Genomic DNA, 21311 nt, shown 5'->3' on the forward strand with positions numbered 1-21311 from the left:
AGCAGAGACATCACTTTGCCAACAAAGGTCCGTATAGTCAAAGCAATGATTTTTCCAATAATCATGTACAGTTGTGAGAGTTGGACCACAGAGAAGGCTAAGATTTGAAGAATTGATGCTTTCAATTTGTGGTACTGGAGAAGACTCTTGAGAGTCCCTTGGACAGCAATGAGATCAAACCAGTTAATCCCAAAGGAAATCAACCCTGAATATTCATTGGAAGGACGGATGCTGAAGCTGAAGCTCCAATACTTTGGCCGCCTAATGCAAAGAGCTGACTCATTGGAAAAAACCCTGATACTGGGATAGATTGAGGGCAGGAGAAGAAGGGGTTAACAGAGGATGAGACTGTTGGATGGCATCATCAACTCAATGAACATGAGTTTGAGCAAACTCTGGGAGATGGTGAAGGACAGAGAAGCATGTTGTGCTGCAGTCCATGGGATCACAAAGAGTCTGACATGACTGAGTGACTGAACAACATGTGGAATCTTCCCAGGCTGGGGATCAAACCTATATCCCTTGCATTGGCAGGTGGATTCTCATCCATTGTGCCACCAGCGAAGTCCTGTTAATCACAGTTGATCATGGTCTTTATAACAAAAGCTGTTGAATTCTCTTGGGAAGAATCCTCACCACAATTTCTTTTTTAGGACAATTGGAGTAGTATATAACAGATTTGTTTAAAGTAATATTATAACTACTATCAGCAGGAAAAACGTTTTCTTCTAAATGTTAAAAATTATCCTTCAATTTGTAAGTTAGTTGTAGAAAACAAAACAAGGAATGATGCTAACTGTTGTGTTCCATTTAAATGTAAGATACTGTTGGGTCTAACAGATAGTGAAGACATTTAGTTAATGGGAAGAGCAGTAATGAATTTATCACATCAACTCAAGAAAGGCACAAAACCCTAAATGACAAAATTAAAATATATCTTATTTTTCATTTTAACTCTGTAATGTTTAGTGGGAAGGAGATTACTGGAAGGAAGAGGGACAAAGGCCCTCAACCAGGGCAAGGAACTGTCATAGAGCAAATGAAAGAGTTCCTTCTTTTAATGCTTTGAAAAAAAAAAACACTCACTTAAATACAGTCAAATGGTGAATTCAATTGAACTTTTTATTTCGAGAACACTGTAGATTTATATCCAGTTGTAAGAAATAATACAGAGAGATCATATGTATTCTTCACCCATTTTTCCCAAATGGTTGGTGTTTAGTTGCTAAGTCATGTCGGACTCTTTTGCTACCCCATGGACTGTAGCCCACCAGGCTCCTCTATTCACGGGATTTCCCAGGCAAGAATACTGGGGTGGGTCGCCACTTCCTTCTCCAGGGGTTCTTCCCAACCCAAGGATCAAACCCACATCTCCTGCCCTGTTCCCCAGTGATAACATCTTAAAAAAAACATAGAATATTACAACTAGGGTATTAATATTAGTACAATTAGCTACTCTCATTCAAATTTCTCATTTTACTTGCATGTATTTGTTTCTGTGTAGTTTTATCACATGTAGGCTTGTGCGTCCACCACCACAGGTAAGATCCACAGCACGTCAGTTACCACATAGATCCCTCCTGTTGCCTGGTTATAATCACCCACCTTTAATCATACCCATCTTTCTCCCACCCTATCACCCACATCCCTAACCCATGACAAACACTATTCTGGTCTCCATTTCTAGAATTTTGTCATTTAAAGAATGTTATATTAATGGCATCATGCAGTATGTAACCTTGTGAGATTCTTTTTTGTCACTCAGCATAATTCTCTGGAGATTCAGCCACATTGTTGTATATATCCATAGTTCTCTCTTTTTAACTGTTAAGTAGTATTCAACTGGTTTTATAATTTTTTATTTTATGTTGGAGTTTAGTTGATTTACAATGTTGTGTTAGTTTAAGGTGTACAATAAAGTGATTAATTTATCCATATCTATATCTATATATATCTAATCTGTTTCAAATTCTTTTCCCATTTAGGCTATTACAGAATATCAAGTAGCATTCCCTATGCTAGCTATATAGTAGGTCCTTGTTCATTATCTATTTTGTATATAGTAGTATCTATATGTCAATCCCAAACCCTAATTTACACCCCCCCACACACACAACTTTTCCCCTTTGATAACCATAAGTTTGTTTTCTAAGTCTGTGAGTCCATTTTTGTTTTGTAAATAAGTTAGTTTGTATAATTTTTTTTAGATTTCATGTATAAGTGGTGTTGTATGGTATTTATCTTTCTCTGACTTACCCCACTTAGTGTGATAATCTCTATCCATGTTGCTGCCAATGGCACTATCTCATTCTTTTTTATGACTCCGTAGTATTCCATTGTGGTACATTCCATGTACCACATCTCCTTTATCCATAGGTCGATGGATATTTAGGTTGTTTCCATGTCTTGGCTACTGTGAATAGTGCTGCAATGAACATTGGGGTGCACGTATATTTTCAAATTGTGGTTTTCTTCAGCTAAATGCCCCAAAGTGGGATCGCTGGATCATATGGTAGCTCTATTTTTAAAATCCACTCCCCTAATCTCTGCTTTTTTTTTTTATATTCACTTTTACACTTCCTTTTAACATAATTATTGATAGAACTGACACTTCATCATTTATTTCCCATTTATTTCCTCTAAAGCTCATTTTTCTGTTTCTCTTTTCTGAAGCTTTTGTACATTTGAACATTTTTAAGGATTTCACTTCGCGTCATTTATAGTGTTTCTGAGTCTAACTCTCTGTGTGTTTTTCTTGGTTTCTCTGGATATTATAATATGCGTGTGTAACAGTCTACTAGTGTCAGTACTTCATCTCTCTGCACGAAGTACAAGAATCTTACTTCTAGTAAGGCACATTTACCTATCCCACTTTTAATACCGTTGCTGTTAGGATCAGATGGTGTTTGAATTTTTGCTTCAGTCATCACAAATGGCTTGAAAACTCAAGAAGAGAAGGATAGTCTGGTGTATGCCCCCTATTTTGTGTCCTTTTTGTTTTGTTTTTTTTTTCTTCCTTCCTCATGCTCCAAGATTTCTTCTTTCACCACTTCTTGTGTTTGACGAACTTTCATTAGCCATTGTCCAATTGTGGGTAACTAACAAATTCTTTCCATTTTCTTTCATCTGAGAATATATTTACTTTCCATTTATTCCTGAAGAATAGTTTGACCAGATATAGAATTTGTGTTTCATTACTTGGAAGGAAGTTTGTCCCCACAGTTTCAGATGGGAAATTCACTGTCAGTTGAATTGATCTTCTTCTATAGGCTTGCGTTATTTCTCTCTGGCTGCTTTCAAGGCTTTTTTTCTTGTCAGAATTTTAATTACCATGTGTCCCCCCCCCAGTGGATGTCTCTGGGTTTGTCACATTTGGAGTTTTACCAGCTTCTTGATTCTTCAGGTTCACACTTCTCACCAAATTGAAAAGTTTTCTTTGAAAACTATTATTTCTTTGAATATTTTTTCACTCACACCACTCTTTCTTATCTCCTCATAGGAAACTGGTGATATGCATGTTAACTCTTTGCTTTTATCCCACATGTTCCTGGGATTCTGTTTACTTTTTTTTCCAGTTTATTTTCCCTCTGTTGTTCAGACTGAATAAACACTGTTGGTCTATCCTCAAATATAGTAATCCCATCTTCCCTCACTTCTACTTTTGAGTCTGTCCAATGAGTTCTAAAAACCTCTTACTATATTTTTCAGTTGTGCAATTTACATTTGTTTTTTTTAATATAGGTGGCGCTCGTAGTAAAGAATCTGCCTGCAATGCAGGAGACCTACGTTTGATCCCTGGGTTGGGACGATCCCCTGGAGAAGGGAAAGGCAACCCACCCCAGTATTCTTGCCTGGAGAATTTCATGGACAGAGCAGCCTGGTGGGCTACAGTCCATGGAGTCACAAAGCATCAGGCACGACTGAGTGACTAACACTTTCACTTTTCACCTTCTATTTCTTCACTGAGACTTCTTCTTCTCCCCCTTTTTTTTTATTTGTTTCAAGAGAATTTGCAATTGCTGTGGAAGCATTTTTATGATAGCTGCCTTAAAATCCTTACTGGATAATCCCAACATCAGATTCACCTTGGTGTTGGTATCTGTTGATTGGCTTTTCTCAATCAAGTTGTGATTTCCTGGTTTTTATTATGATGGGTGATTTTTTATTGTATCCTTGTCATTTGGGCTATTATGTTAGGAGATTCTGAGTCCTACTGAAACGTTCATTTTAGGATGCAGTCACCCTGTGTAAGTTTAGCATACAATTTCTGACCTATTTCATAGACTGTGATGCATTTTGGTCTGAGATGGCTCCCACTTTTCCCTGCTATTACTACTTGAGACTACGGAAGGAGCGTCCCCAACAACAATCCGCTTGGTGTCTCTGGGTACGGGGATGGATTTTCTGTTCCCAGACTCCAGCCAAGATGAAGAATTCTACCAACAAACTCAGGTGAGCCTAGCAACATGAGGAGGTAGGACCCACTGAGGGCCCTGCTGACAACAAGCACCGACGGGAAGAGCTCTCCCTTTCTGCTGGTCTCACCCAGAGACATCAGGCAGCTAGGCATCATCAGCCAGGGCTTCTCACACAACAGAAGCCTCGTCCAGAAAGTGCTCATTGTCTCTATAAGCTTCAGACTTCCCTTCAGACGCACAGCACCAGTCCAGGAAGTGTTCCCTTCCCCCAGAAGCCTAACCCCCTGGGTGTAAATTGAAGGTAAAGTTTTTGAAAAGATAAACTCTCAGCTCTCTTGGATGATTTCCTTCAAATTTTTATAGAAGCTTAGAAAATATACAACATTTGACTTGAACTACTTCCACTTTGCCCACTGAGTCATTCAAATTCTTTCCCTTTTCTCTCTTTGTCCCTGCCCTGATCATTTATTTCTAAATCCTTGCATGACCTCCTCCCAAGTGCTTGCTTCCTTCCCCTCACAATGCTCCCTGAGGAACGATGCCCACTATTCTGGTTGTCTTCAGAGACCATTGCCTCCGTGGCTCTCTTCTGCTCGATCCCCCTTAGGTCTCAGCAATTGGGAGAAGCTGACTCTTGCTGCTTCCCTCCCTCTCAGCCTGGTCTTGTGTGGCATATGGGTTTGGTTCCACTCACAGCTTACCCCCTTGTACCTTTCCTATGTGGGGTCTCTGAGAGATAGTGTGACAATGGCAGCTTCAAGTCCCAACTTAATCACTTAGCACCTGAGAGACCTCAGGCAAGTCACTTAACTCTGTCAACTTCAGTTTCTTCATCCAAAAAGGGGTATACACTGCTAGATTTAAAATGGGTTACCAACAAGGACCTACTGGGGCACAAAAGACTGTTCTGAGTGTGGCTCAGCCCAGGGGGATCTCTGTGGGCAGCGGGCACAGTGCAGGGAACTCTGCTCAATACTCTGTACCAACCTAAAAAGGAAAGGAATTTGACAAAGAATAGACAAATGTATGTCTATAACGGAATCACTTTGCTGTACATCTGAAATTAACTCAACACTGTTAAGAAACTGTGCTCCAATATAAAATTAAAACTTAAAAAAATAGATAAAAATAAAAAACTTTAAAAGGAGTGCATATGAATAGCATATACCTATAAGGCTGCTGTGAAAATTCAGTTAACTACATAAATGTTAGTTACTGTTATCATCACTCTCTCCTCTAGCTAATTGTCTCATCATCTTTACAGCTCAGTCTGGTCTGCATACATTCTCATAACGTGTCCAGAAACTCTTTGACCTCCATTGATAACACCACAATATCATCCTCAGTTTCAGCTCAATTTTAGATCTCCCTCCTCTAAGAATACATCTTACACACAGGAAACAGGGAGTAGTCATTTTAGCTGTGAGCCTTAATCATTATACAAGACAATTGGTCAGACGTGTACTGTGTGACCTGTCAGATTTGGAGACAGAGGCTGTCCCCAGGCTTATCTGTGCTTCTCAGTTCCCTGTGCAGTGGCCCTGAGGGGCCTGGTGGTCTGTACTCACAGTCCTACCCTCACAGCATACTCGCCAGGAGTCTTTGGTTGTATCCCGCCTAGATGGCCTGGTCAATAGTCAGGATGGATCACATAGGGGACTCTCTAGTGTGTGATTGTGTGACTGCATGATGGAATTGTGAAACAAAAGAGGAACACTGTCCTCAGTCAGGAGCCCCATCAGAAGAATCTATCATTCCAAGTAAATGAAACAAACCCATCTTAAGCTGGTTACTAGCGTCCAAAATTCCAGGCACTTTGCCAGAAGGCTTTACGGATCAAAGTTAAGTTGGGAGATTTAATAAAGCCACAACCTCAGGTGTGATTATTCTCAAAGTACTGCATTCACATCAGTTCAGCAGAATTTCTCCTTTAGGCCACAGTGTTTTAATAATTTAGGTCTTTAGTCAGGGAGATAATATTTTTTGGCAGCCTATCAGTTCTTTTCTTTTTTAGGTGTATTTTTTTCTGCAGCCCTTGCCAGACCAAGAATGTTAACAGGCCATCAGTTTAACTTGGATTTCGTAATATGTGAGTAAAGTGGTGGCGAGCTGCGGCACTTTTCCCAGCGGGCAGCTGCTAAGCAGGTTGAGAAAAGACTTGAATAAGGCAGGCACTCACTCTGCAATGAAATTACAGGAATTTGCTCTGTCGGAGCTGTGATTCATGCAGAGATCTGAGAGGCAAGCTAAAGACTAATGAAACTGCCTTTCTTTAAGCTCCAACCTAAGGAGCTAACAAGCCCTCTTCACTTTGCTGATGATGTCAGAATTTTTCCAGCTCTCATCACAGAAGGTGTCTGTGATGACTGTGTCTAGAACATTCCATGTTGATGGAGAACCTTCATTTTCCACATATCCACATGGCGATAGCATATGTACATGCCCCTTAGGGACTTTTAATGGCAATAAACTGCAAAGGCTTCCTTAGGCCCTTGCTGGAGGAACTGCCTCCAGCAAGTGCTGTAGCTTAACTGAGGTTCCCTGTGGGACTCCACGCTTGTTTGCAGAATCGCCAAGTTCCAAGACTACTGTCTCAATCCAGAAGATATAGCACTTAGCAGTCAAGAGGGCCCAACACTTTTGATATTAAAGGACAAATTTATTGACTTATATTGGATAGATCAGTTTAGGACCTGATATTGGTCATATACCTGAGACATCATTGATTTTTCAGGTGGAATACCCAAGAGACAGATAAAATTATGGATCAAAATTGGCAGTGTGTACAAAAGATTAAAAATACATGGAAATTGCTGAAGGATATTTGTTCCACCCAGCATTCTCTGATACACACTGTGTCACCATTATCCATTGAAGTCACCATCTTTCTTGTCATATTGCTTTCTTATTTTTCTATATTTATTTAAGTATAAATAAATACTTGCATTTTCTGCCCCTTTAATTTTTTTCATGGGTTTGTGTGTGTTGTTGTTATATTTTTATTTACTTATTTTGTTTTTAGGCCATGCCATGTGGCATGCAAGATCTTAGCTCCCTGACCAGGAATGGAACCCACGCCTCCTGCAGTGGAAGTACAGAGTCTTAACCACTGGGCCACCAGGGAAGTCTCTCTTGTAGTATTGTTATCTCCTAAGCTCAAAGTCTGGGAATTACTCAGCTTTGTGTCCCTGGTACTTACAACAGAGTAAACACTCATTAAAGGCTTACTGAATACATACTGGATTAAAACAAGAAGCATTTGTTTTTGACCTTGAACAGTAAGTCAGTTTTAGGGCAGTGAAATTATTCTGTATGGTCCTATAAAGGTAGACACATGGCATTATGGCCCATAGAACATACAACAGCCAAGGTGAACCCTAATATAAACCATGGCCTCTTCGTGTTAAAGATATTTTAGCATAGGTTCATCTGTTGTAACCAATGTCACACTCTGGTGGGGAAGCTGTATGTGTGGGGTGAGGGAAGGGTAGGTATATGGGAATGCTCTGTACTTCTCATTCAATTTTTCTTTGAAATTAAACTGCTCTAAAAATAAAGTATACTTAAGAAAATAAGTTGATTTCAACATGATGTGATAGTGAATGAAGTTATTCAAAGCAGAAAGAACAGCACAAGTAAAAGTATTGAGGTGGTGGTCCTAGGTGCTATGGGGGATTGTAAGCATGGTTTCTGGAAAATCAGTGACAATTCTGTTTGGTTTGAGAAAACTCTACACATAAACCAAACATAAAAGAAAAAAAAACAAAGAAATTGTTGAGAGAGAGTGAGGGTCTTATATAACAAATAAAAGGTTTCAACTTAATTGAGTAGGCAATGGGAAGCCACTAAAAGTGTCTCGGGTTATGTCTGGGTGAGGATTAAAGATGCAGCTGAATCTAGGTCAAATGATCAAGTTCCTTGATCCCTTCTACATTAGAGATCTCCAAGTGGACACAATCAGTTCCCTCCCTCACAAACAATAGAAGTATCCCAAACGCATGTGCCTGGAGTCACAGTGACTGGTGACTCTGCATCAGATGTTTCAAAATGAAATCTTATCTTGACTACATCCTGTGTCTATCTATTACCTTATCCCACTTTTCAATAAAGACAATACTCATCTAAGATCTCCCACCACAGGCAGACCATGAGAACAAAGAAAGAAGAAGGGATATGGTTAGAGCAGGTGAGGCAGGGGCAAATGGCATAATGCCCAGGGGAGCACAAAAAACACTTACCTAAAAATTTCCCAAAGCCCACCCTGAAGATCCCACTGCAGGCAAGTGTAGGAGGATATAGTCTCCTGAAGTCAGTGATGAGAGGCGCTCACACTGTGTCGTCAGCCTTTACCTGGGAGGAGAACTCTGACAGCAGTTGTGTTGCAATTATGGGAAACAGCAGCTCCATCTGTGCCAGCGCTGCTGGCATGGACCATGACAGGGGCGCGATTCCCCCTGGAAAGGATCCTCTTACTGGGCTTCTGGGAAAGCCTGCATTATGGAGAATCACTCCTGATGGGAGAAATACCAGTGACTGTGTGTTGGGATGGTCTGGAATACTGAGATGCTAGGAAAGAAAGTTAATGGTGTGTAACACTGATCCAGAAGCACAAAGGAAAGATGGTGAAAGAAATCAGATGTTGGGTCAACAGGGCTGGTGACTGACAGCTGCCTCCGCAGCTTGTCCTGGGTTGGCTGCTTTCTCTCTATGGGATTCTAACAGTTGCGGGGACCAGCAGGAAGAGAAGGAGTGGTTAGGACAAAGTTCACCAGAGTTCTGAGGAGATCAAGGTTTGACATGGCGGTAATATAATGGCTAAAATATAAGGAGATCTAAATGCTAATTCTAATTCTAAGGGCTTTACCTGTATCACATCTTCCCACTTCACAAATGCTTCAAGGCAGATGTCAATATTAAGTCCCTTTTGGAGATGAGGGCATGAGGTAAAGGAACTCACTGATTTCACACGGTAAGTAAATGGTGGACTCTGTCTACCTCCAGAAATCATGCCATACTGCCAATTTATGCCACACTGCCAATAAATCATGCCAATTTATTCATACGGCTTGGAAAAGAGATGGGAGGAGCAGAAAGGATGGAAGCATGGAGAAACCTAGATTGTCTTCAGTTCAGTTCAGTTCAGTCGCTCAGTCATGTCCGACTCTTTTTGACCCCATGGGCTGCAGCACGCCAGGCTTCCCTGTCCATCACCAGCTCCCAGAATTTACTCACTCATGTCCATTGAGTTGGTGATGCCATCCAACCATCTCATCCTCTGTTGTCCCCTTCTCTGCCTGCCTTCAATCTTTCCCAGCATCAGGGTCCTTTCAAATGAGTCAATTCTTCGCATCAGGTGGCCAAAATATTGGAGTTTCAGCTTCAATAGCAGTCCTTTCAATGAATATTCAGGACTGATTTCCTTTAGGATTGGCTGGTTTGATCTGCTTGCAGTCCAAGGGACTCTCAAAAATCTTCTCCAACACCGCAGTTCCAAAGCATCAGTTCTTCGGTGTTCAGCTTTCTTAATAGTCCAACTCTCATATCCATACATGACTACTGGAAAAACCATAGCCTTGACTGGATGGACTTTTGTTGGCAAAGTAACGTCTGTACTTTTTAATATGCTGTCTAGATTGGTCATAACTTTCCTTCCAAGGAGCAAATGTCTTTTAATTTCATGGCTGCAGTCACCATCTACAGTGATTTGGACCCCAAGAAAATAAAGTCTGTCACTGTTTCCATTGTTTCCCCATCTATTTGCCATGAAGTGATGTGGCCAGATGACACGCCTTAGCCCTTGCACTTAGGAGGTAGAATTTCACAATGGACTCTCATCTCAGGTGGGCGGCCAGCCAGAATAAGGATGGGGAAAGTGACAGAGCACCAGGCACGGCTCACAAGAGGAAGAGCTGAGATGAGTCACACGCAGACGGGTTCACAGAGCTGGGGACCTGCGGCTGCTGCCCTGTCGTCTCCCACCCTCTGCCAGGACCACGTCCTTGAAAAAGACATGGAACCCGGAAGATGCGAAGCCTGACTTGCTTCTCCCAAGAACAGCACAGAACTTGCACCATCTAGAAGCAGTCTAGTTCCCTTGCTACATCCGAAGACTGCCCTGGTCTGGGCATCAGAGCCCCATTTTTGCAGGGGAGTCCTGGTTGAGAAACTGCCATCTTTTTCAAGTGTTGGGACTACTAGGGATACTCATTTAAGGAAAAACCAACATTTCAAAGCTGAAAGGGCCCAGCAGAGATGTGGAAGGAGGTGTTTCACACAAAGGTGTCTGAGCATCACCAGGATGTGCCTGGGGAACAGGTGAAGCCTCCTCTGAAGATTTAGACACATCAGCTCAAAACCCTCTTCTATCCCCCACAGAGACCCGCTTGCCTGCCTAAGATTTCTGTGACTTCCTGGGAATTTTCCTCCTCAGACACCTCTGGCCCTGGAAGTCTGTCTCCCGTGAATGCCAACCATCCCCTTTGTGACATTTAGCTCTTTATTTACACCCTGGTGTCAACAAAAATATGGGGGTTTCCTAGATCCTTTCTTGGAATCATTCAAAGACCCTCAGCCAGTGCCTTCATGTGGAAAATGAATTCACCTGGTGGGGTTTCAGGAGCCACAACATAAGGAATTTAAAATGAAACACTAGGGACTTCCCTGGTGGTCCATTGGTTAAGACTCCACCCTTGCATGGAACGGGGTGTGGGTTTGATCCCTGGTCAGGGAACCAAGATCCTGCATGCCCCACAGAGTACCCAAAAAGAAAGAAAGACCTTAAAACTTTTTTTAAATAAAATGAAACACTGGACCTCAGGAGGCTGAACACAGTGTAGCTAGCCATCTCTGCCACCCCCAGTGCCTCCTGGCCCTCTCCAGAAACTCCCTTCCCTTTGCCAACATTCACAGTTCTGCCTGGACCCCAGACCCTCTTTGTGGCCTCATGGACTCAGATCAGCTTGAGCTTGGAATTGGCTGCTCATGAGGTAAGGATAGCGTTTCCAAACCAGCCACCTCCTCCTCCTCAGGCTGGGACTGAGACTGGAGAAGTCACTTCTTTTCCAGTAACATGAGATAGATAATACTCTTTCTGTTTCTCGGAGTCTTATACCCCGTTGAAAAACCATCTAATCATGACCAGAGCAGCTCAGAAAGGGAACCGAGTCAGAGTTAGGAATGTGGAGCCCACTTCCCGGCTCCACCCCGACAAGCCGGGTGACCTTGAACTTGTTACTACCCTTTAGATCCTCCCCGAGGAACACAGATCTCACCAGGTGATGTGGGGAGTTGTTGCGGGTGTAATGTGACATGTTTCACGTGACTAACTCTGTACTCATTGTGACAGCAGTCATAGATGCTAGAGATCCTTTATTAATTCTTCAGTGACTGCATAGCATAGACACATATTAGGCGTAAGTCACCCTCATAAGAACACGTTAGGGCTGAACAGAGGAATGAGCAGTATGTTGGTATGGGCTGGAACACAGTGAATATAGAAAAGTTCTTTCTCTTCAGTGTCCCTCCACTTCATTCAAAAGGTCTCCAAAATAAAACAAGAAATGCCTTTCATGGAAGGGCTCAAAGGCAAGACAGGTGCCCTCATCTCCCCGTCAGGCCGGCAAGTTAACTGAGTTCTTCTGTGACGAGTCATGACCCTGTGTCCAAGGACCACAGTCACGTGAATATTTGTGAGCAGTTTATTCAGAGGAAACGCGGTCCAGGACACAAAGAAATCACGAGGGGAAAGACCAGGGTCTCCCGCCTTCTGCACACACCTCCCTGCTCCCACCGTTATATTTCCTTCCTTCACAAGGTCTTACTTTTTAAGCCACAGTGCGGCCAGTTTCCTAACCAAGAGCCCTGACTGTGAAGCTTCAATCCAGTTCAGAAGTTAAATGAGAAATAATAATTATACTCTGTGAGGTGACGTCTCCAATGGGCTTGGATTCTGTCAGGTCTAGGCCTCAGCCTGGCTGGTGAGGAGGGGCCAGGACCTGCCTAGCTGGGCCAGCGGGCACCCCTGGGCAGGGAGATGGCGGGGGGAGAGGCAGGCAGGCTGTGGGATCCAGACCAGTGATTCCGCTGGGGTCTCCCCAGGAGGGTCACTTCAGTGAAAGGATCAGTCAGTGGACAAGAGGCAGATCCGCAGCTCCCCCCTGACAGGAGGTCTCAGAAGACAGGAAGATAAACTCCCAGCTTTGGGAAACGAAGGCAGGAGCAGATTATCAAGAAAGAAACTCGGGAATAGGAAACAAAGTGAGACCCACTGGCTCGAGTCCCAGGATGGGGCTTGGTCATGGAGATGGGGGTGGAGTCACTGGCTGAACTAAGACCAGGTCAGAACAGGCCTATCTAGAGGTAAAACAGAGGTGGGGTGCGTCACCCGAATCTCAGAGCCCCTGCGGCCCCAGCCACACAGTTTAGAGGGCCACAGAAGCAGGTTCCAGGACATACCCACCACATCTCTCAGCCCCTGCTCACGGGTGGAAGTGCCGCAGACCCAAACCCATAAGTGTCTGTGACCTGCCCGTCAGCTCTGTTTGTGAGGAGCAGGCTGAGAAGGTGCCCACGTGGGACGGTTGCAGGTACGGGGTCCCGATCTGCAGCTGGAGAGACAGGGGCTGTTTGCATCCTACCCTTCTCCTGCTGTGGTCAGAGAAGCAAAGGGATCATAATCTGAACTTTGGACATAGAAACTGGATGTCTGAACTGGTCTCTGATTTTAGCCTAGTTCTTGAGGACAGGGAGGACAGAATGACTGCGTGCTTCTCCGGGTGTGACGGTGAAAGTGCCACGGCATCACCAGGGCCCTGACTGAACTGGAAGCTCTGGGCTTGGGAGGGGCATGATGAGGTGCATTTGACACTCCTCTGCCCCCAGGACTGGGCGGCTCCGCCTGGGGAGCAGGTAAATTGAGCCGCAGCCCGGGTGTGGGTCTCCGTCTTCTGCCTTCCAGGCTGTGGCCGCACAGAGGTGAGTGCCCTGCTGAGAGTGGGTATCCTGAATTTTGTTTCCTGCTTCAGCCACCAGGTGTGCGCCATCCCAGGGGGCCTGTGAAGCTCTCACCTCAAGCTCTTCCGCCCAGAAAGAAGGGAAGCAGTTACCCCCCTTTAGGTCTGCATGAAGTGGAGCTCACAAAATATTTCCCCTAGATTCGCCTGCTTAAGGGAGAAGCATAGAAATAAATGCTGTTGTTGCCACTTCCGCCCACTTTGCAGCTCACATCCTACTTGGGGAAGGATGTTGGAGCTGCGAATGGGGTCACTGAAGCAGGAGCACAGATGGCAATTGAGGAAAGGGAAGTGACTCTGCCATTTTCTCTCTCAAGCAACTTAAATGAGTGTTGAGAGAAAGCATGTGGGTGACTTGAGTGTCATCCCGTGTCTCGTCCCCGCGTCCCAAGGGGGTCCTGATAAACATGCAGTGGGTGAAAGAGGAGGAAGTTGGGTCAGCATCTCATGACTACACAGGTAAGATGTGGGTTACAAGGTTAACTGTCCCACCCCATCCAGGGCCCCTGGGCATGAGAAATGTTCCTGCCAGCTAATTGCCAAGGGGATGTATTGCAGCCAGAAAGAGGCTCACAGAACCCACGGGCAGGGCACAAGCAGAGCCGGGACCAGAGGTTTCCTGGCCCGCATTCTCCAGGGCTGCTCCACTACCATTCCCCTCTTCTCTCTGTTTCTCCTCCTTCCTCCACATGTGGGTCAGACATGGCTGCCCCAGCCTCGGTGTTAAATCACTTCGTATTCCAAGATCCCCGAGGGAATTCTGAGTGTCTTCTGGCCCTGGTTCCAAATTCAAGGAAAGAAGATGCAATAGGCCCAGCTTAGTGGAGGTAGGGAGGGGTGGAGTGTCCAACGAGTGTCCAACCAACTGGCGGCGACAGATTCCCTTTTCCCTCTGTCCACCTGGCTGGGCTGCAAAGGGCTCCCTGAACAGAGCTGTGGTGGGTTCTGTAAGGAGGGGAGAGGCAGTCAGAGGTGGCGCCTGCCTGAGAAAGCGCACACTGTCTCCCCATCATTCACGTAGGGAAGTGACTCTCAAGGGAGCCCGCTCGAGCGCTGGTTGTCCCGGCACACTCCACAGAGGAGGGCCCTTCACTACAGGATTCACAGATGTCAGGACCTGTCGCTCGTAGAATCTAATGCCCCGTCATATCCCTCTTTCCTGCATCCTGCCCCTCCCCCATAGGGCTGATGTGCTACTCGAGACCCTTGGCACGGTCAGAAGGAAGGTCTGCACCCTTTTCTGTGCCCAGTGATTTTTCAGAGTTCATAGCAAACAGCTCTAATACAAAGGTTTATCAGCTATCCTTTCGCATTTTACGCTTATAAATATATATTGATTTGCATGTAAGCTCAATCGTGTCTGACTCTGTGACCCTATGGATTACAGCTTGCCAGGCTCCTCTGTCCATGGGATTCTCCATGGAAGAACACTGGAGTAGGTTGCTATGTCCTCCTCCAGGGAATCTTCCTGACACAGAGATCAAACCTATGTCTCTTGAATCTCCTGCAGTGGCAGGTGGATTCTTTGCCACTAGCACTACCTGCCTCAGAGATCAGTGCAAAGAAATAGAGGAAAACAACAGAATGGGAAAGACTAGAGATCTCTTCAAGAAAATTAGAGATACCAAGGGAACATTTCATGCAAAGATGGGCACAATAAAGGACAGAAATCGTATGGACCTAACAAAAGCAGAAGATATTAAGAAAAGGTGGCAAAAATACACAGAAAAACTGTACAAAAAAGATCTTCATGACCCAGAGAATTATGATGGTGTGATCACTCACCTAGAGCCAGTCATCCTGGAACGCAAAGTCAAGTGGGCAAAGCTAGTGGAGGTGATGGAATTCCAGTTGAGCTATTTCAAATCCTAAAAGATGATGCTGTGAAAGTGCTACACTCAATATGCCAGCAAATTTGGAAAACTCAGCAGTGGCCACAGGACTGGAAAATGTCAGTTTTCATTCCAATCCCAAAGAAAGGCAATGCCAAAGAATGCTCAAACTACTGCACAATTGCACTCATCTCACACACTAGCAAAGTAATGCTCAATTTTTTCCAAGACAGGCTGCAACAGTACGTGAACCATGAACTTCCAGATGTTCAAGTTGGTTTTAGCAAAGGCGAAGGAACCAGAGGTCAAATTGCCAACATCTGTTGGATCGTCAAAAAACCAAGAGAGTTCCAGAGAAATATCTACTTCTGCTTTATTGACTATGCCAAAGCCTTTGACTGTGTGGATCACAATAAACTGTGGAAAATTCTGAAAGAGATGGGAATACCAGACCACCTGACTTGCCTCTTGAGAAACCTGTATGCAGGTCAGGAAGCAACAGTTAGAACTGGACTTGAAACAACAGACTGGTTCCAAATAGGAAAAGGAGTACGTCAAGGCTGTGTATTGTCACCCTGCTTATTTAACTTATATGCAGAGTACATCATCAGAAACGCTGGGCTGGAGGAAGCACACGCTGGAATCAAGATTGCCGGGAGAAATATCAATAACCTCAGATATGCAGATGACATCACCCTTATAGTAGAAATTGAAGAACTAGAGCCTCTTGATGAAAATGAAAGAGGAGAGTGAAAAAGTTGGCTTAAAGCTTAACATTCCAAAAACTAAGATCATGGCATCTGTTCCTATCACTTCATGGCAAATAGATGGGTAAACAGTGGACACAGTGGCTGACTTAATTTTTCTGGGCTCCAAAATCACTGCAGATGGTGATTGCAGCCATGAAATTAAAAGACACTTACTCCTTGGAAGGAAAGTTATGACCAACCCAGACAGCATGTGAAAAAGCAGAGACGTTACTTTGCCAACAATGGTCTGTCTAGTCAAGGCTACGGTTTTTCCAGTAGTCATGTATGGATGTGAGAGTTGGACTATAAAGAAAGCTGAACGCCAAAGAATTGATGCTTTTGAACTGTGGTATTGGAGAAAACTCTTGAGAGTCCCTTGGACTGCAAGGAGTTCCAACCAGTCCATCCTAAAGGAAATCAATCTTGAATATTCATTGGAAGGACTGGTGTTGAAGCCAAAACTCCAACATTTTGGCCACCTGATGCGAAGAACTGACTCATTTGAAAAGACCCTAATGCTGGGAAAGATTGAAGGCAGGAGGAGAAGGGGAAGACAGAGGATGAGATGGTTCGATGGCATCACCGACTCAATGGACATGAGTTTGAGTAAACTCTGGGAATTGGTGATGGACAGGGAGGCCTGGTGTGCTGCAGTCCATGGGGTCCCAAAGAGTCGGACACGACTGAGGGACTGAACTGAACTAAACTGAGCACCACCTATGAAACATATATATATATATATATATACACACATATATGTATAGAAAGAAAGCGAAGTCACTCAGTCGTGTCCGACTCTTAGCAACCCCATGTACTGTAGCCTACCAGGCTCCTCTGTCCATGGGATTTTCCAGGCAAAATACTGGATTGGGGTACCATTTCCTTCTCCAGGGGATCTTCCCAACTCAGGGATTGAACCTGGGTCTCCCGCATTGCAGGCAGACGCTTTATCCTCTGAGCCTCCAGGGAAGCCCATATATATGTATATATATAGATAAAAGCAAGAAAATGGAAAAACATTTAAAAAGTGCATTTGATACCCTTACGGAGTGACCATCCACAACCAATGAGTGCTTGCTAACTCCAGAACCATCGGGCTGGCTCTCTTGGCCTGAGTTCACACCCCAAGACCCCAGGACGTGCAGGCCCTGAGCCAGACAAGAGTCAGGAATGAATGGGGGTCGGGTTCCGTCACAGGCTCCCCTGCACGTAACCTGCCGTGGCCATTTGGTGTGTGCCCTGCACCCTTGCTGCTTCAATATTTTATGAATGACACCATCCAAGATGGGCTGGCCCAGGCTGGGACCCCTTCCGCGCTGACATCCTGATGTGCTCCGGGGAAGAGGCCGTGCCTGCTGAGAAGGTGCAGATGGCACTGGCTGGCCTCCATCGGCACCAGCTCCTTGCCAAGCTAGACAACTGCAGGTCCTGGACCTCATGGAAGGAGGGCGATCAAGGCCTTTTTCTCCCCCTGTGGAACATTTACCTGGTTTCCCACTGGGCTGTCTCCACCTTTGGCTGACAGAGCACTAACCGGAGCCCCTGGGGTCTCCCGGCTTTAGTCACCACCTCCACCTCTCAGCCCAATCTGGACATTTTTGCAGAAAAAGCAAACTTTCTACTGGTCTGAAAGCTTTGAAACCACAGCAGCAGTCCCTCGTGATGAAGATGACACTGGGGAAAGAGTATGACTCAGAGCTGTCCCCCCTTTCCGAATGTCCTGGGTCTGCTTCTAGAGCAGAGACGCCCATCGGGATAAAGATCCTGTCACTACAGCACACCTCGCTTGGCATCCACAGGCAATCTACAGCGTGATCCAGACTATGTTTCTAAATGGAGCATGCCCATCCTTGGGGGGACAGGATTATCCACCGAAGGACGGGAGGAATAGAGAAATCATCCATTTTTTCTGTCTCAAGATATAGAAAATGAATCATACTTTACTGATACTGAAGTACACAGTGACTATGTTTGTTGCTGTTGTTTAGTCATTAAGTCAGGTCCAACTCTTTGTGACCCCATGGACCACAGCACTCCAGGCTTCCCTGTCCTTCACCACCTCCCAGAGTTTGCTAAACCTCATGTCCATTGAGTCAGTGATGCCATCCAATCATCTCATCCTCTACGACCCTCTTCTCCTTTTGTCTTCAATCTTTCCCAGCATCAGGGTCTTTTCCAATGAGTCAGCTCTTCAAAGTATTCAGTGGCCAAAGTATTGGAGCTTCAGAATCAGTCCTTCCAATGAATATTCAGGGTTGATTTCCTTCAGACTTGACTTGTTTAATGTCCTTGCAGTCCAAGGGATTTTCAAGGGTCTTATCCAACACCACAAATCAGAAACATCAATTCTTCAGTGCTCAGCCTTCTTTATGGTCCAACTCTTACATCCATACATGACTACTGGAAAAACCATAGCTTTGACTATACGGACCTTTGTTGGCAAAGTAATGTATGAAACGCATTTAAAATTTGGCTTGTGTTTTATCTTTCTTTGATGGAGTACACAATCCAGAACCTCTGAGGACCAGTGATTCAGAGCAGGTATCTGGGTCAGAGAGTTACTGTGAGTCCTGGCTCTGTCGCTCTCAGCTTGCGTGACCCTGGGTCAGTGTTCAGCCTCTCAACACCCCTGTTTCCTCACTTGCAGCAGACACTTGACAGAAGACCCTCACTCATAAGACTGAAGATGAAATGAGCAAGCACACCATCTGAACGAGAATATTTATTGTCACTGTTCACATCTGTCTTTGGCAAATGCAAAAGCAGAAGCCCCCTGGATGGCCCAAGCTCAGCTGAGTCTCTAGCCCCCGAGTGGACCCCACAGATGCAAGAGTTATCCTGTGTCCATCCTGTGGTTCAGCCAGATCTGTCCTGACATGAATATAAGTACTGGCTGTGGAGATAGGGGCGCAGAGCCCTAAATGGTAACTGTTTTGAAAGGAAAGACACCTGAGTGGTCCAGGAGAGCTGAGTTTATTGCCCATCTTCCCACTCCCTGGCTGTGTGACCTTGGCTTAGGTACTCCCCGTCTCTGTTCTAGCTGGAATAATGCTAGCTGCTATGTAGCATGTAAATGTCAACATCACAGAAGCTCTGCGTGGGAGAAGTTTACTCTTCATTTACGTCTGCACTCCATGGCAGTGCTCCCAACTGGAGCACAGCTGCCCTCCACACTTTGATTCCGGGATCCTGTCTCCCTCTGTCTTGCAGCCCCATCATCCCCTCAGAATTGTCAGTGTCCAGAAAGAATGGGAGAAAATGGAAAAGTGCATTTTGTTGCAAGGAGGGTTGGGAAATATCCTAGCTGGGCAGCCAAGTCTCAGCAGCCACTGAAAGGCGATGATGGAAGGGGAGGACAGGCTGGTGAGGATGGTTCCCTGTCTGCCACACTCTCTGTGCTACAGTTGATACCTCAGTGAACCAGGGATGATAATAGTAATACCTGGCTCTTATGGTCGGTGTGAAAGTTCAATGGTAATCACACAATAATCAAGCGCTGCTATTGTGACTGCTAAGAACTAGACCTTGCTATCATTTACCAAAGTTGAAAGGCTGCAGCATGAAAGTGAATCCCGATACATGCGGGGGCTGGGTTCTAGGGGTTTAAGAAGCAATTCAGGCACAAAGCTCCACGCAGAGAAGTTATTTCTGAATGTAGGTCCTTCAGCTGGCTGCCCCACGCCCCTGCCGTTTTTCACTCACGTGTGCCTTGTGTGTTTGGCACATCCTTGTCCCCACGGCTGCCTCCTCTCCACACACAGTCTTGTCTCCCCCATCTCTGTCCCCTCTGGCTCTCTAGCCCACAGGTCTGCCCTCTGGTTTCTGGCTATGTGTTTGCTGCTATAGGTTCCCAGACCTCCCAGCTTTACCACTAAGTCTATCCAAACAGGCAAAGCTCTGCTCCCGAGCGCCAGACCCTTTGTGACACGGGTAGCTGATTTATTGAACTGTCTGAATCCAGTATGGATTCAAGTGGGAAGTGATTTTTATGTTTTTTTTAATTAATCACTTCCTGCAACTACACCCGTTCCCATCACTTAACGACATTTGGTGCAGATTTCATAACATTCTAGGCACTTTCAGTAACCCAGACAATGCAGTCTAGTTTCACACGTCAATTTCACATGCAGTTTAATGATGATTGCCTTCCTCCTGTCCTGCCCACAACCACACTCCAGCTGCGGGACTGCAATGGGGAGGGAACCAGTCTTCTCACCCTTCCTCCTCTGTCTTCTGAGTGTATCTGCCATAGAATTTGTTCAGGAAGGAGGGACTGGGGTTAGTTGTCAGGCAGGTGCCACCTCCCTGGCAGAAGAGTGGACTTTCTGCAGCCTTGGGGCCGGAGAGGCCCCCACACTTGCAAAGTACCCATCTGTGGGAGCACTGACCGCCCCTCCTCTCTGCCCTGCGCTCTAGGCCCCCTTCTCCTTGCCACCTGCTCAGCTAGCAAATCTGCCGCCCAGGCAGATACTCATCTGGCTGAGGAGACCTGCATGTCCTTATCTGCCATCCCCGCCTCCCCTGGGTGCCCCTCCCTTCTTGGAGACTCAGCATCACAGAGGACACGGTCCCATTAGCTCCCCAGGGCAGGGCTATCTGGGCACACTCAGATAGGTCCTGGAAAAGTGACAGAGGCTATGAATGAGACTCCGTCTTGGCCTCCCAAGCCTTTAGAATAGGTTTGGCTGTTGCCTAGCCTCCAGCTCAGTCCTATGCTGACCTTTTCTGACCTTCCCTCTATCCTCCCAGCCAGATTTGCAGTGCTGGCTCCAGTTCCTATCTGAAACTAGAGTCAGACAGGCATGTGGGCACCCTAGGCAGGCTCGGAACTTGGCACACCTTCAAGGTAGTGCACTTTAACTATTTGCTCAATAAAAATTTAGTAGGGCCAAGGAGAAAACGATTTTCTGTTACTGACTAGAGAAAAACCAACTCCTTTTACCATTTGTTTCTACTAGCCAAGGAACTGATGCTTTTAAAAAATCTAGATTTCTGGTAAAAGATGTCTCACTGTTTCTGTTCATTTTCCTCCTTTCAGTTTTTTCAGTAGTTTCTGAAACGAAGTAGCTTCTCAGGGGGCATAAACAAGAGTTTAAATTTTAAATAACAGAATGCATTCTAGCATTCTGGTGCTAATACTGGCACCAGAGTATGCTTTGTTCATTCACAAAATTCAAACTGTCAGTTTTTAGCTGCCATGAATGCTCATGAACATGATGAACCCGCAGAGGATGGGAGTCTGCCTGGGTGAGAAATGTACTTACTTCCTTCTTTCTTTTTCTTTGGATTTTTCATTTTTTC

Source organism: Cervus elaphus, chromosome 15 (assembly GCF_910594005.1).
Source record: "Cervus elaphus chromosome 15, mCerEla1.1, whole genome shotgun sequence".
NCBI lineage: Eukaryota > Metazoa > Chordata > Mammalia > Artiodactyla > Cervidae > Cervus > Cervus elaphus.